At 33.7% G+C, this 17,608-nt stretch overlaps 1 protein-coding gene across 4 annotated transcripts in view; it reads left to right on the forward strand.

The window, feature by feature from the left end:
- LOC114340777 (ras-related protein Rap-2b) overlaps window positions 1-17,608 on the forward strand; it is a 607,622-nt gene that overhangs the window by 47,182 nt on the left and 542,832 nt on the right. The window lies entirely within an intron of this gene.

Here is a 17,608-nt window from a genome sequence, read left to right on the forward strand (position 1 = left end):
GAAGCTCTGATGATGGCACGTAATGTGTTGAAAGTACTGAGCTGATTATTAAAAATTTTTTACACACTTTTAATTTTTTTGAGTACATACACCTGTTTGCCGGTTTGACCTACTTAGAAGTGTGTACAAGTCATACAGTCTTTTTCAATTTATTTTTATGCCTTCTACTTCATCTTCTAATGTATGCATTAAACAGTGATGGCGACAAGACACAGCCCTGTCTAACCCTCTTTTGATTTTTATTTTATTGGTGTTTAAATCGTTTGTTCTTATGACAGCTTCTTGTTCATAATACAGATTATTTATTATTCTTATATCCCGTGTGTCGAAGTTCTTTGTTCTCAGTAGTTTTATTAAAGGATTATAACCTTTTCTAGTAATAGAAATTAATTTCTCTGAAAATTTTGAAAAATAAAGATACACGCAACTTGAAATATATCGTTAATATTCCTCACAGGCCTCACCCGACCGAATGTTTAATTTTTTTAATAACTTTATGCGCCATCTGTAGACGCTTGATACTTCTGTACTTCCCCTAAATTTAGAACAGTATGTTTGTCTAATCTTTGGTCTCAGTGGAGGTTGATCTTCAGTAATATAAACACCAATAGCACTTTTAATAGATATTTTATTGATACCGGTAGACACCAGGATAGTTATCCCGAGAGAACGTTGAGTACTGATGTGTGGCTTGTACGCGACTTAGTTGAAGACTCTATTTGATGCTACATATTGATTTTAGTGAATGAAGTTAAAGGCACCTCTGGTCTGGTTGAATTGATTCTTAAGAATGATTCTAAAATGTATTATCTCTTGTTGGCAACATGAATTGGGTCATAGCCCACACGACAAAAAGAACAAAGGTTTTTAATTAGTCAGCTAAAATTATGTCCATTGCCAAAATATTGTTTATAAATTGCAACAATTAAACAAATAAAATATCCCGCACACGTTTAAATATGATAACAAATTGGTTCGTGTGATGTACGGGGTGATAAAAATATACTGTTCAATACCGGATATTACTTCTGAATATTTGGTATTGGACAATGTTTATATCGTACATTTAGCGTTAAATGAAGTAAAACTTCATGCATATATCATCCGGGTAGTACTGTCCTAGAAGATGATCTAATCTTGATTGAAAAAATGGAACTCCTTTCAAACCTTGAAAACCTTGTCTTATTTGGTGATTTTAATTTTGCCGATATCTCTTGGCCTTTGACTATTGTAAGCAATGAACTAACAAATTCTAAAAACATTTTTACAAATTTTGTTCAAAGTTCTAATCTACACCAATTGATTACCAATCCAACTCGTTTCAGAATAAACAATTTGCCATCAACGTTAGATTTGATTTTTACAAATGATGACCAGTTGCTTACAGAACCGGTGATTCGCACTCCAGTGGGCAATTCTGATCATGTAGTTATCACGACAAACATACAGTTTCTTATGGAATATAATCATCTTTCTGAAAATACAGTTATACATGAAATAACAAATTTTGAAAACCTCTCTCTTCAATTGCGTGATGTTGATTGGCCGTTACTACTGGGAAGTCTAGAACATCCGGAAGAAGTTTGGAATAATTTCATAAACATCATTGACAACTACAAAAGACTCAACACTACAAAAAAAACTTACTATAGGAACAAACTTAAGCCATGGATTAACGGTGAATTGATATCACTTATAAGACACAAAAGAAAATTATGGCGAAAATACAAACGTACAGGTGATACACGTGACTTGCAAACTCACAAAAACTACACAGGAATACTAAAAAAGTATATCAACGAAGCCAGAATGGCATATGAAGAATCTGTTGTAAGCTGCAACGACTCTAAAAAACTGTATAAATAGATTAGGTCTGCTATGTCTTCTAAAGTGTCCATTCCACTGTTAAAAAAGTATGATGAAACGATTTGTCAGAACACGTGTGAGGTCGCTAATATTCTCGCAGATACATTTTCTAAAGTTTTTGCTATTGAACCGTCTCAAAATCAGTTTCCTATAATCAGTAATCCACGAGTTATTCCCAAAATTGATTATATTGATTTTTCACCTGAAATCATTCAGCGCCATATTGACAAATTAAAAAACAACTCATCTCCATGGCCCGATAAAATTTCTACATTATTTTTGAAAAAATGTTCAGATGTCCTCTCTGTTCCACTATCACTAATGATGCGTTCATCTTTTAATGCACACTCTTTGCCTTTAATTTGGAAAAGTGCTTCGGTGACACCTATATTTAAAAAAGGGAATAAGTTAGATCCTAATAATTACAGACCAATAAGCCTTACACCTGTTATTTGTAAAGTTATGGAATCAATTATTACAGAGTGTCTTTCAGAATTTTTACTTCGAGAAAAAATTATTCCTCTACAACAACATGGCTTTGTGAAAAGTCGATCAACCATGACTAATTTACTGTGGTGTGTTAATGAGTGGACAGCAGCATTAGATAAAAAACGACCTGTGGATATAATATATTTAGACTTTGCAAAAGCATTTGATCGAGTAAAAAGAAGAAAATTGATGTATAAACTAGAACATATTGGCATTCGTGGACAACTTCTTGAGTGGATTAATGATTTTTTAACAAATCGGGAGTTTTGTGTTAGAGTTGGCAAGTCGCTGTCATCTAAAAAAACGGTTTTAAGTGGTGTTCCACAAGGATCTGTTTTGGGTCCACTTCTATTTGTGTTGTATGCTAGTGATCTTGAATCTCATATCAAATCTAGGAAAGCTTTCTACGCAGACGATACAAAAATATTTGCTGACCCACTCTTGAATGGGCAAGACTTACAAAGTGGCTTAGATTCGATCTTCAAGTGGTGTTCGGATTGGATGTTACCTCTAAATAGAGATAAGTGTGTGGTTTTACATTTGGGAAAAAATAACCCTCGTTTGTCTTACTCGATAGACGGGCATTTACTGGATACTGTGGAATCATATAGTGACCTTGGTGTAACAATTACTGAAAATTTGAGTTGGTCGGAGCATATTTCAAACGTTACTAAAAAAGCGAATAGTAAGTTATACCTACTTAGTAAGACTTTTACAAAAATATCATTTTCGGGTTCTATTCGTTTGTATAAAACTTATGTCCGACCCCTACTGGAGTACTGTGGAACGGTTTGGTGCCCAGAATTAGTGCGCGATAGAACTCTTCTCGAAAATATTCAAAAGAAGGCCACCAGACTATGTTTCAAACGAAGAAGGCCAGATTACCAACAAAGACTTTCTTTAGCCGGGTTATCAACTTTTGAAGCTCGTCGACTCCGTGGTGACTTAATTATCACCTTCCGAATTTTAAAGTATGGATATGGAGATTTGCAACACTTGTTTATTTTAGACGATCACAGCAGACTACGTGGACACAGTTTAAAAGTGAAGAAGGAACCCTTTTCGTCGATAAAGCGCCAACATTTTCTGTGTAATCGCATTTTTAGTATATGGAACAGTCTCCCAACGGAAATTATAAATTCTCCATCTATTAATGTTTTCAAAAACCAACTAGACAGTTATTTGTTTGTAAACTGATCAGTGTTGTGCACAATCTATTAGTCTATAGTTTATTTGCGAAGCTAATTTTTGTAATGTAGGTACTATTTCATTTTTCTTGTAAATGGGCTTATGGGTCTCCATGACCCCAGCCCTTATTTCTATGTAATAATAATAATAATAAAAAGACAAACGTACTCTCAATCATTTTTTTATGATTTATGAAAATATATGATTGAGAGTACGTCTGTCTTTTATTTCATTTAAAATGAACTCTCCCATGCAATCCATTCAACATTTAGCGTTAAGTTGCAAAGACACACATATATCATCATCATTAGTCGTTTTGAGTCCATTGCATCCGATCTTGAGCACCCTTAATCCAGTTGTGCTGGATACGCTTGATGTCATCCGACCACCTTGTTGGAGGAAATCCTCGATTACGATAAGCATCGTGTCTAGGTCTCCATTCTAAAATTTTCTTGGACCATCTTACATCTTTGAGTCTGGCAACATGCCCCACCCAGTTACATTTTAGGGTTGTAATTCTTTTAAAACTGCGTCCATAATACCAGTTTTTGCCCTATTTTATTTGAAGGTCTGTCTCTCGGGGATATATTCAACATTTACCTCTCCACTGCTCTCTGTACCACTTGTATTTTACTGATTACTTTTGTAATGGTCTCAATTTATCGTCGTATAAATATATCAGGTCCAACCCTGTGTGACGAATAAATTAGGCGTATGGTATTGCGTAATCCTCGTTCCCACATCGATATATTTTCCGTTTGCCCAGAAGTAAAGAATTTGTTTATCTTTGGCGAGTTATCAAAAGATTTAATGATTTTTCGAGACGAGAGTCTGAGTTTTTGTTGATAAGTGGTAATCATTAGGATCAGATTTCTGCAGGTGGTGAAGTGTGACGATAGCACTTCTGTGGGAAACACGAAGGCTAAACTGATGTGGCTATATGATTTTTATTGGTTGAAAGAAGATTTACAACTTTTAGTAGGATGTTCTTAGGAACATACCCTGGCTATTTTATTGGCAGAGGAAATTTTTGGTTTATTTTAATTGGATAACTATCTGATGGTTGCCAGAATGGGGGTGTAAATTTCTGTGTTTGAAAGGAATTTTGTCTAGAATGAGGACAATAAAGGGGAGTCAAGATTTAGTGACGACAGAGTAGAGTCGCGGACCGATTTTGCTTTTGTGAGTTATCAGATGGAGTTATCTCCTATTTAGTATGTTTTCTTGGTGAGAAAACAAAAGTTGGTTACAGTGAATACTACGATAGTCTGTATTGTGTCTACTTGTCTAGCGTATTAGAAGGAATAGCTTCGTTATGGTGTTCTTAAGAAGAAATTAATACAAGTTCGAGGAGCTAGATTCTCCAACTTTATAATAAGATAAAAACTATTTTTTTTAAACAAAATTTTACTATGCTCAAATGAACAGTGTTTACCACGTTCCAATGTGGAATGTTCCAATAACAATCAATAATTAGCAGTTACCTTTTTGCTAAAATAAAACGAAAACTTTGGAATTTTATTCTCATACCATAAAATGTTGTGAAATAGTACTCTAGTTCAAATAAATATAAAGTGTTAAGTGAAAAGTGTTGGGTAACAATAGTTCCAGCTGAGCTATACCAGATCCACGTTAGCTCCAATCATCAATGCATTCCTGGTCACCAGTGGACCGATTCTATAAGATCAACGCGAAACAATTACGTTCGTTATCCGACGGTTTGCTATTCTGTAAGCTAATTCGGGAAGAACCGGAGAAGCAGATCACGAAGCCGATTACAAAGCGAAAGCGATAACTTTTGGCTTGCGTTTCGTTTCGCTTTCCATAGTGATTGGTCGATCATTTTCACGTGGTACACAAGCGCAAGCGCTAAGCGGGTTGTTCGTTGTTGATTCCACAAGAATTCTGTGTTTTTTGTTGATAATGAATTCGTGATGCTGTTACACCATATCTTCCGTAAGTTCCTGTAGCTCATCAAAAAGGAATCGAACTAGTTCTTTGCTTAAGCGAAAACTATCAATAAACCTTATATCTGTTACACCAAATGGGTCACTTCTATCTCGAAGGAACCCGCTTTCCTCTCGCGTTAACCGTAGATGGTTTCTTCGCGAGTTTTCCATAATATAGAACAAATTGCACTGGCAACATTTTTATTAAAATATAATAAAAATATAGTTATTCAAGGAAATAATTCAATCAAACTTGTGATTATAAGGCAATAAATACGTCATGTAATGACGTTACTCTTCTTCTTTCTTTATTTCTTCTTTTTTTTACTCCCTGCACGTATATTTGCAATGTTGCCGTAATTATTTATTCATACGTCGTTTAAACTCGTATATTATCGTATGCCGCTATGATAACGAAGCGAAAGCGAAAACTAAGCTTATAGAATATGAACATAAATCAACTTCGCTATCGTTTAGCTTAGCTTTCGCGATAATAACGAAAATTATAGAATTCGCCTACAGGTACCCGTAATAAACTGTTTATTCTTTCTTTTGAACAATCGTACTCGTAAAGACTTAATTTTATTTATTCATTTCAATTCATTTTTACCTTCTTAATTTTTTTTAATAAACGACTACTGTTATAACTTGTATTAGTATTTTTTTCTTTTGCACACTACATCTCTTATCCTTATTGTTGGAGAGGAGTACAGAAAATTTACGACCGCAATGGTAAATACTAACCTACATCAAATGGAACGACATTGCAAGTAACTTTCTTTAACTTTGGATAAGCACATTGCATTATTTTTATTTTTTTTTATTTATTAATGGCGCCCAATAACACCTTTTAATAATAAATGTAATTTTAAAAGAACCCATCCCTTTAATCTCTGAAGACCGTAGCTTACCGCGGCATCCCGAAAAGTAGCACAAAGGACATCACGCCTATGACCTACATAAATACACTGTTTGAATATATTTTTTTATTTAACGCTACTTAATGTTTTACACAAATGGCTCCCATTAGTGGGGGGTACACAAATGGCGTTATGGTAAACATTTTTTTGTTTATTTAATCTAACGGGTCTAGGCTGGCTACACTTTTCTGGTAAGATTCAATGTTTCTGCTCCATACGTTAGAACTGATAGTACATTTTGCTCAAAGATCTTCCCTTTCCAGCACATAGGAATATCTGATCTAAAGATTTCAGTTTTCCGTAAGCCGCTCATGCCAGTCCTATTCTTCCGTATTATTCCGTCATTAGTTGAGATGTTTTTGGCCAGTACAACGTGAAGCGTTTTACATGTCTGCTCAGATGGGAACAGGGATAAGACTAACTACTTAGATACTGGGGGGTCGAAATAGGGCTAAAGAAGAAGAAGCAGACACGCAAACCTTCATGCGAACGGCAGCTCATTGGTTGTGCGGTGGCAGGTCGTGGAATTGTTAGGGAGGTGAGGGGGTGTTAAGAAGACTAACTACCATAACCAAATACAAAAGGATACTTACTCAGACTAGAGGATCTTTCTACTATTTAAAAAAAGGACGCCGTTTGAAATAAATCCTCTGGTTCACATATGGGTACTTACTGGACATTTGGGCTACACTTACGGGTACCAATTGGGGGGACATTCATCATAGATTCCTCGTTTGGGGTTAAACTGGTCTACGATTTACTGCATTCTATGGCTTCTATGCCATTTCTTTTTCTTCTATACTAAAACTCATTACAGTTGCATGAGAATCTAGTTAATAATTTTCCACAGGGGTTAAAAAGATAAAAAAGGTACATTTACAATGTTTATTCAAACCTTTAAGACTTTATTTTTATTATAAAAAAAAATACTCTCAAATATGAAGTTAGTTATTACAAACATGACTACTATGGACAATAAAGGATTTACAATATTTTCTGACTTCCAAAAATATACAAAATTTATTATTTCACATGATTTTACATTACAAAAGAACTTGTTGGACAGTGTATGTCAACATAAGATTTGACGTAGCTGTCAAATGTCAAAGTCACTGCCATTTTACTTTACTTACAAAAATTTACCATGTTGAAAACACTATTAAAACATTTAATTACCAGCAAACTTTAGTATCCACTTGGAATTTAACCAAAAATAAAAATATTTCATACCTTTTTCTAAATCACTTTTCTGGTTTCTCAAAACACAAACATCCTGTTATCACACTTCAAACACTTTCATGTGTCAATCAACTGGTGGGTGGGGCAGACATTCTATAACACAAAAGGGCTCTGGGAAACTGGAACTTAACCACAGGGCTTCTAAAATCGGACAGGACTTCGATAGGGGATATCAATATCAATAGAGAACTTCTACACGGGAATATCAAACTTCATGGCTAACAACTAGGGCTTCAAAATATAACAGAACCACCACCATACCGGCCTAAAACTACGTCGCCACAACATGTTACTGCGTATGTACCCGATTTCCACTGTAAAAATCCATCACTATGGAGCGAAATCTTGCACGGGGTTCTTCTATGGTCACAGAACAATATACTAAACCATTCTCTTGCTTAAACTTAGCGACAACAAACAAATTCAAGCCGGCAGGTGTGCGGCATCTGGAGTTCCACGGCCGGCAGCTATGTTACCAGCTCGAAGGGTAACTAGGAACTAACTTTTCTTCTCCCCGCGACACCGGGTGAAGACACAGATTCCGAAAAAACGCGCAATTACTGGCGATTCTCGTCCTTAGAAGTACTTATTTGACAAAAACTTATTTACTTCGGACGGGTTCAACATACAAATTACAGGGGAGTTGGGTACTTTCCTTACATTGCGTAACATTTTGTAATACTCTGAACAGGGTGGGCTTTAAAATATTTAGGACAGGATATAAAATTTATAAATTGAAAAAATAGATATTTTTTTGGGAATTGGGATAAAAAAAATTATTGAATGATATTTGCAAATTATTGTAGCGAGAAATCCATCTGCTATAATAGCCTCCTCGGAAGAGAGGAAACTGGATTATCTATTCAGTTTTCGATAACTACAAAGAAAATCTAACATTGACATCTAGGGTGTGACAGGACAACAATATCAAAATATTTAGATAATGGCTAGTGGGGATTAAATAAAACAAAAAATCGATAGGGATTGGGCTAGCGTGCCATCAATCGCCAGACTCTTTAAAGTCGAGTAGACTAAAATGTTTAGTGTCTCTACTAAGAACTGTAGGTGACAAGAGTTTCTGTGCCTTGGGAAAGAAACGAACCTTGTGTCCTGTGTGGACCTCGCTGACATCCACAGCAGTAACACAAGTGACATACTAGAACAGACACAGCCTTGTCACCTCGTTGCCTAACCGCGAGCGGTTCTCAAAAACTAAAAAAGTTGATGTCTGGCAGATAAACATCTGCCCAAACTCTGTTAACACCTAGCGAGTTTCACGGGACATTTCGGCAACGGTTCTGCAAAAGGACGACTTAGACAATCCAGTCTAATTAGGCTTTAAATAGGGTGGGCTTTAAAATATTTAGGACAGGATATAAAATTTATAAATTGGAAAAATAGATATTTTTTGGGGAATTAAGATAAAAAATTAATGAATGATATTAGCAAAACATTGTAGCGAGAAATCCATCTGCTACAAACGTTGATCATATATTTTGTTTTGGAAAAGCGAATTTTAAGGCAATTATTTGTTTCTCATAGCACTCTGAGTCCAGACACTCTAAAGTAAAACGGACTCAAAAGACTATACATTTACATTTACATAGTACTCTCTGAAAAGCGGTGAAGAGTTTAGGAGATATATTGTATCTTTACCTAATACCCCTCTTAAGGGAAATGTGTTGGTGTCGCCATAGTACATGGTACCTGTTGCACTATGTATTATATATTCCGAAGAAGAGTTGTGGAACTAGGATTAATACCGCATTCTGTAAGAGCTCTTAACATGAGCTATTCTGGACTGAGTCAAATGCTTTCTCAAAGTATACAAATATTAATATCAATGCCTTGTTGTATTCTGTAACTTTCTTTATTAAGGATTTTGTTACTTGTAAGTGGCCATTAGTTCCAAAGCCACTCCTAAAACCACACTGTATATACAACAAAGTAAATCCCAGCTCCAGGAAGAAATTCTATTGGAATAGGACCCCATATCTGCTCCAAACAAAATAGCTTATTGCAAACATTTCTAAAAAACCAGATAAACCACACGGTGAATGTTACGCAGCCAAGATCTATAGAATTTACAAAAATATCTGGTTTTTTAGCAATGTTTGCAATGGGCGACTACGAACTCCCCCACGCTACCTAGATTTTATTGGGTTCAGTCCTATAGTAGGATTAAAAGCGACTACGAACTGCCCCACTCTACCTAGGTACTTAAATAATATTTTTGTGAACAAATATAGTTTTTATTTTACTTTATTGTATTCAAAAAGGAACCCAATTCCAAAAGCATGAGCGAAAATTATAATAATTGCAAACTGACTTAATGAAGTCTAATTTAGTAATGTTTTGATTAACGTAATATTCATTTAGCCTATTTTCAATAAAGTCAACTTTTTTTCTGCCGTTTTATCAAGTTTTTTTTCGAATCTATATGCAGTTCTAATTTTCACATATACTTCTGCTTGAAAATTTAACAAAATGTCTGTAAATTTAAATACGTCAGGATGTGATTTATAAACATATTTGTTAAATTTCGAGTGAAATGGTTCACATGCGTTTGTAGTAAATATAATGAGATGATGAATTTGAAGCCCACATGTAAGGTGGAAATGTTGAATCTTTCGTTAATAATTATCAACTAGGTAATTAGAAAATTGCAAAACTATGCCATCTTCTGGCATAATATTAAAAAGTTCATCAGAAAAAAGTCACCAACATCATTTGGATCTAAATAAGGTATGCCGAAAAACAATTTTAAATATTTTCAAATAACAGTTTGATTTTTATATTCCGAGGACAAACCTAAATTTTGAATTTTTCGGTACCAGTTTTGTGTTAAATGAAATTTGCGACAAAAAACAATAATGTCGGGCCACACTAACTTGGCTGCATTTCAACTATTTCAAAATCAGAAATTATTCGCTTCGGTTTGAAATTTAAATTCAAATCTGTACATATTGTTATTAATGTATCAAAAGTAATTTTGTACGATTGCGGTGATTTATTTGGTAACAAAAAAAAATACTAGAGGAACATAAAAACCATTTTTGGAGCCATGTATAGTAAACATATGACAAAAATATTTAGAACAGTATTGAAAAGTTCCATCTACATACAAAGAATCTACATTACACAAAAAGTAAAGATTTCACCTGTATTTGTTTTTAAATTTAATTTCACTTGTAGAACTTCTTCTTGTGACTTGGCCAATGACGGTGTGGATTTTCGTCTTGCAGCATATATATTTCTTCGAACGCAAGAAATGTCTTTCGTCGTCAGCGGCAAATTGCTGAAATTTTCCTTCCTCAATTCCTTGTGGACAATCTTTAAAGGTCTTTCACATATATCTTCTAAAGCTTTCTTCTTTGTAGAATTACTAAAAATTTGCCGGTCAACGTGGATATCTGGAGCATGATTATGCTCCACCGATGCTTTTTCAAGAATAACATAATTTTCATCACCTTCCGTTGTGTACACTTTTTGTTGACACCCTTTTTTGATGCATCGCCATCTAACTTTTCCATCTTTGGAGACATAGGCCTTTGAATATTTATATTCATTAATTATTAATAAAAGTTCTTACCTTTGACTAAACATAGTCATTGGATTCGCCATTTAAAAGTTAAAAACTAACGGACAAAACCGGACACTATACCGTAATACTTGTAACTGAAGTGAATAACTGAAAATATTTATATTTTTACATTCAACTATAATCAAATTTGGAATTTCCGGTCATTAAGACTTAATCCCCAACTTTCTCGGCGATGGGGCATCAGGTACTTGGGATTATTGGGCCCAGGTAGTTCGTGGGGCAGTTAGATAACGCCGCACCGTGTCTTGGGTTGTTTATTTCTAGTGCATCTTTATTGTGATTTAATATGATGTTCTTCAGTTTGTAACCTCCCCTATTAAATTTTAAATGAGTTTTGAATTTATTTTATTATAATTGTTTGCCATTATCAAAAAACCAATATTATAAATTTTCCATAAGTATACAGCTGTCTCTGATTAATATTATCTTAATGAGTTATTCGTTAGGTTTTCATTAGGGTGAGCAGGATATATCATATAAAAATGTAATCTGCAATAAGATAAAATTATATATGTAAATAAAGCAGATTAGGCGATTAAAATAAAATCAATACCTTATATTATCAAGGTCATCATACGGTATTGCTATGCCGATCGTGAAGTCCCCAATTCTAATAATTACTGTCGATATATCAATCTTCTATCTGACAGAACCGCGTCAAAAATGAAAAATTGCGGAAAAGCCTGCATCTCAAATTCGTATCACCTAATTCTGCTTGACAAATTTCGGTATATTTGTTTTCATTCTGCACTTCTTTCAAACATTGACAGTTTTTTGCAAGATTTCTCTTAAATAGGTTTATTTTTTTTTAATTCAAAGTAAGTTATCAATCGAAGTAGCACAGGAAACGAAAATAAATATCGGTCCCATACCACCGAATTGACAACAGGTGGAATACTTTTTTGGTTACATCTCCTAAAATTTTAAAAATTTATAAGTCATACAGGATGCCGAGAAAATTAAGATGAGAGAATTTTAAATAATTTACAACTCATCTACTCAGCGTGGTAAAAGTTCCAACAAGAAAGATTCCTTAATACTCCTACAAAAGATTAAATGACTTAAAAATGTATAAACATTTTCAATTTATTTGCAACACAAAAATGCAGCAGCTGGATAATGCTCTGGTTAAATCGGAGAGTGCAGGAAGAGTCTATACCGGTTTCGGAGGTCTTTTCCCCCTTATCTAGAAGTGGATATGGGACTACTGATGTGGGTAAAAGTCCTCCAAAACCGGTATAGACCCTTCCTGCACTCTCCGATTTAACCAGAGCATTATGCAGCTGCTGCATTTTCATGTTGCAAAGAAATTGAAAATGTTTATACATTTTTTTTAATTCAATTCAAAGTTTTGTTTCCGAAGAACAATAAAACTTTTATTGAGACCAAGTGTCTAGTCAAGCCTTCGTGGGTTCTATTACTTGCAAACATTTGCTTGCTAATCAATCAATAATCCAACTTAATACAATATTCATGCACCATGTCAAGGTAATCTTAAATAATCATACAGAAGTAAAAAATTCGTTTGTACAATGGTATAAAAAGTTTATTAAAAAACTATTAAAAAGTCATCCAAATGGATTGCAAAAGTTTTCGCTCTAGATCAGATCATCTTCAGTGCGTTCTGCTTAGAAGATGAAACTAGCACGCTTATAAAATTGGTAACATCGAGATATATGATTTATATATTATTAATATGACTATTTTATTCATAAGAGATTCTGACCAATTGTAATAAAATGAAGAAAACTTCTGTTGGAGTGAAAGTAAAGAGAAGGATATACTCCAACAGAAGTAAGGGAAATGGAGGTAACTAGTGGGACAAAATGGGATAAGAATGAAGAGAGATTGGGATGTAAAGAAAAGAGTGAAGTGGCTTTTACGTTGAGAAGCCGAAGTAGGAAAAATACTACTTTCCAGTAGTATTAGTGGAGGAAAGTGGAAGGATGTAGAAGTGAAGAGAAGGGGTTATTAAAAGGGATATAAGTAGAAGTATGAAGAGACAGAGGCAAACTGAATAGAATTGGCTAGCAAGAGATGCAAGAGAACAATTTGACGCTCAAGGATGGATACGGCTCGTTTGCATGCCTGTCGAAGAACAGTAGCTCAAAGTAGATAGTAATGATGACTAAAAGGTGCAATAATAAAATAAGAATAATGTACTGAAAATGAATGAAGATGAATAATTGCTAAAGACGAACAAAATAAATAAAACTAACAAATCATGGGCGCCATGAAAATGATCTTCGATCATTCACCCAGGTATCTTACACTGCTGTCAAATATTAAATATATTAAATCTGTAATAATGAACATAAAGGAGTAATAAAAATAATTGATATACAAAATAAATAAATATTTATTAAAAATAACTACTAGATTTTTGACAATCTCTGAGTTACACCAAGTGCATATCATGTGACTCTAAAATGACATAAGTTATACAAAAAATTATATCTCTCTAAGATAACAACAATAATGTTACCTGTTACAAAATTACATAAGTACCTCTTACTTACATATAGGGTACAACTCACATGAGTCTTCTACCAAATGGTTATAGTACGCTTGCTACGCACCACTAAATTGAAACCGACGAAGATGCAAATAATACAAATAGATAGGCCCAAGCCTCACTAAGAGAAAATACAATAATGATTAAAGCAAAATTAAATATACAAATGAATAAAAGTTATAGAAATGAGGTTAAGACAAATACCGAAACGATGACCTAAATTACCCGAGCAAATGCAATAAAATAAAGTAACGACGAATTAACCGAACAAATGAAATAAAGCGAAAAATAAGAAAATATTTGGGGAACAAGCAAGTAATATTACAAAATAAATATCAAACCAATAATAAAGTATAAAAACCTAATTTTTTAGGCTTATTACCTTGTGTACACAAGTAACTTACCATAGGATTAACAGTTTGGGAACCTAATACAATAGTATACAAATATGTCATATAATAAAAACCCGAGGTAAACTAAATCTGGAAAAAAAAATTAATTAACATAGTGTATTTAATCGAGAGTCTGAAATATAAAAAAACCAATAGTTACTAAAACACATCACTAAATGTTCCCAAACGAGGTTGCGGTTGCATCCTAGAAAATGAGCATCAGGATGATGCCAAATCATGCCTCCAGTAGGCCCAAGTGTCCAGATGAAAATGGAGCTGGAATGCCCTCAAAACTTATTCCCCAAAATGACTTACTCCCAGATTGACTTGGCTGTGGCTGTGGCTGGAACCGGCTCCTTCCAGGTGGTCGAAGGGTCTATATAGTAGGGTTTAATATTCTTCCCAAATGGCTAAAACAAACATTTCCTAGTCTTAGTTTCAATTTCCCATCGGATATGTGTGAGTAAAAAACAACAGAAGAAGTAATGAAGAAGAGGTTTTTAGAATGAACAGAAATAATAACATCAATTAGCAAATGTAAAAAGGTATGAGTTTAACCTTGAGGTACAATTTGGACACAGAATATGTTAGTTAGAATAAAATATTATAGGATAATTATATTTCCAGTGAGATATGAGTATAGTATTAGATTTTCTTTTTATTCACAATTTATCAGATATTGGGTGTGGACAGATTTTAAATTTTACTAACCAAAAATTGCGACTATGAGAACTTTATCCGAACACATATTGTACATAGTGGAATGATTAAGAAAAACCAAATTAGGAAAGAATGTTTTAAATGAAAAACTAGTGTTAATATCCAGCCTAACCTTTATATTTCAAAAAAATATATATTTAATGGAATCTCTTTTATTGGTTACTGTTTTTCCTCACGAACACGCTGGATGGATTCTGCAAACCCCTGGGATACCATTTACACTTCCCATTTAACTGTATTTCCCAATGAATGACTTAAAAAAAATGAGACCTTCCGCCATTATGGAACCCAAAATTCGTCGACCGAACCGACTTCCAGCACACTTAGCAGCCAAGTAAAGGACGATCGCCTTGTCAAATTTTCAGAACATGCAAGAATATTTCTCGCTACCAACTCACGAAACTCACAGCAGTTTTAAGCGTGTTGTGGTATGGCGTGATACAAGTCAACCAGTGATACCACACATAATTAGGTGTGGCATCGTCGCAAGAAATTTTAAATATGAATATAATAATCAGAAATGATAAATTACGCGAAAATTAGGGAATTTAATTAAGAGATCACGAGAAAATAATTATTAAAAAATTATTAAAGCGCTAAAAATGATATTATAACGGGTGGACCGTTACACAATAGAAAGCTACATAAATCTGAATTAAACTGATAATTTTTGATAATTGCCCGTCGTTAAGTATATTACGTCAGATGCCCTTCGTTGCTACGAAAAAATACATTCAGTGACATTAATGACAATTAATGTTTTAAAAATTATAAAAGTGATGACTTTCAATCGTCAAATATTTATAAAAACTTTGTGTTTAATTGTACTAATTTGTACTTACATAAATAAATTACAATAAAATTTTGGTTTTGAATAGTTTTATTCATGAAATAATTGCAACAAATTGCACTCGAACTCTAAAATTATTATAGAATTTTAGAGCTCTTGTGCAATTATTACTGATAATTGTAGCGACTCAAAGTCGATGTTAAAGATTATATTTGTTAAAAGTACTCAAAGGGCACCATGGTTCCTTGCTCGATAAGAACGTGTAGTTCTTGCCAGTTCAATGGACACAGACCAACGAATCATGTTGCCCTTTGAGCACTTTTATCAAATATAATATTTTAACATCGATTTGGAGTTGCTACAATTATCATATTAATAACATATAAATCATATATCTCGATGTTATCAATTTTATAAGTGTGCTAATTTCATCTACTAAGCAGAACGCACTGAAGATGATGTGATCTAGGTCGAAAACGTTTTGCAATCCATTTTTATGACTTTAATAGCTTTTTATTAAACTTTTTATACCATTGTACAAACGAAGTTTTTACTTGTTCTGTATGATTTTTTAATTATGGTAGGTATACAGCCAGCTACTGGGATTTTCCCATTGCTTTCATCTTAAATACTTTCATACTTAATAGAAAGGTAAAAAAGAATTAAGGTCTAATATCTCCTGCATTGTAGAAATAAGGAAAGTTTCTTGAGCAAACCATTCCGTTCACAATTTAACGAATTGAATTTGTTCATTGCCTTTGTAAAATATTTCTTTTTTGGTCATGACACAGTGTATGTAGGTACGTCTTAAGCCATTTAGTCTTCAGATCAAAAGATATTTTTAAGCAATTAGACTGTTATTGTATTAGTACAGACACCTATGGTACATTTACTTATATCAACTTTTCAATTATCCTTGTAAACTGTAAACATGTTAAAAAAATTTCATTTGTCATGTCAGCTATCAAATGTCAACACCGGACCAATCCAACATTTAAGTGTCACTCTCTGTCAGTCAACTACTACTCCTCGTCAGCCGTAATGGTTGGGTTAAAAAACCCACGGCATGAACAAAGTTTTAATGTGTTTTTAACGTTTGAGTGGCTGTTTTTTATGTTTTTTCCTGTTCCCGGGATTGCAAAAGGGACAACTTAAGCATTTTACATATTGTAGTAACTTAAAATTCTAATGTTCGACAAGATGCTGACGAATACGACTCTAAATAGTGGTACTTCTTTTTATATTGAAGTAAATTAAAAAACCCCTTGTATTTAGACTTCTTTTTCTTATAATATTCCAGCTAAATAGTCAATTATAAAAACGCTACAAGGAAATAGCTTCAGAACAACATTATAATATTCCTTTTGGTTTTTCGTTCCGTTAGATTCGATGATGACTATGTCGAAAGCTAAGGAAATAAAATACTTATACACACTTAAACATACAATTTTTGAAGTTATATTTCTTTAGGAGCGATTGGTAAAAATATTGGGATTGGGAGTAAATGTAAATGTACGCAAATTCATCAAAAATTGTTAGCCCTAGGCGCAGATACGTTATACGTTCGCTCTGATTGGGCATTTCAATGGCATGTCAAAAATTAATTAATAGGGCGGCTGTGGTTAAAGAATGTGTTGTTGCCATTTTTATTCCTGGTTATGGTTGTTAAGTTGTGTTTTAAAAGTTGTGATAACAGGGACAAAAGTGAGTTTATAGTTGTACTGATTTTTTAAATAGTTTGTATACAGTCAGCGCCAACATACTACACACATTGGAACATTGAGCTATTACAGTCCTGGACCCTTCACTTGTTGCAATGTTTGCTTTTATGTCTAGTGACGTTTAGAACGTCAGAAAATGTATATAAACTGAATATTAACATAGATCAGCTGTATCTATTACATACAGCTGATCTAATTTTGACGTTTATAGTTGT

Source organism: Diabrotica virgifera, chromosome 8 (genome assembly GCF_917563875.1).
Source record: "Diabrotica virgifera virgifera chromosome 8, PGI_DIABVI_V3a".
Taxonomy (NCBI): Eukaryota; Metazoa; Arthropoda; class Insecta; order Coleoptera; family Chrysomelidae; genus Diabrotica; species Diabrotica virgifera.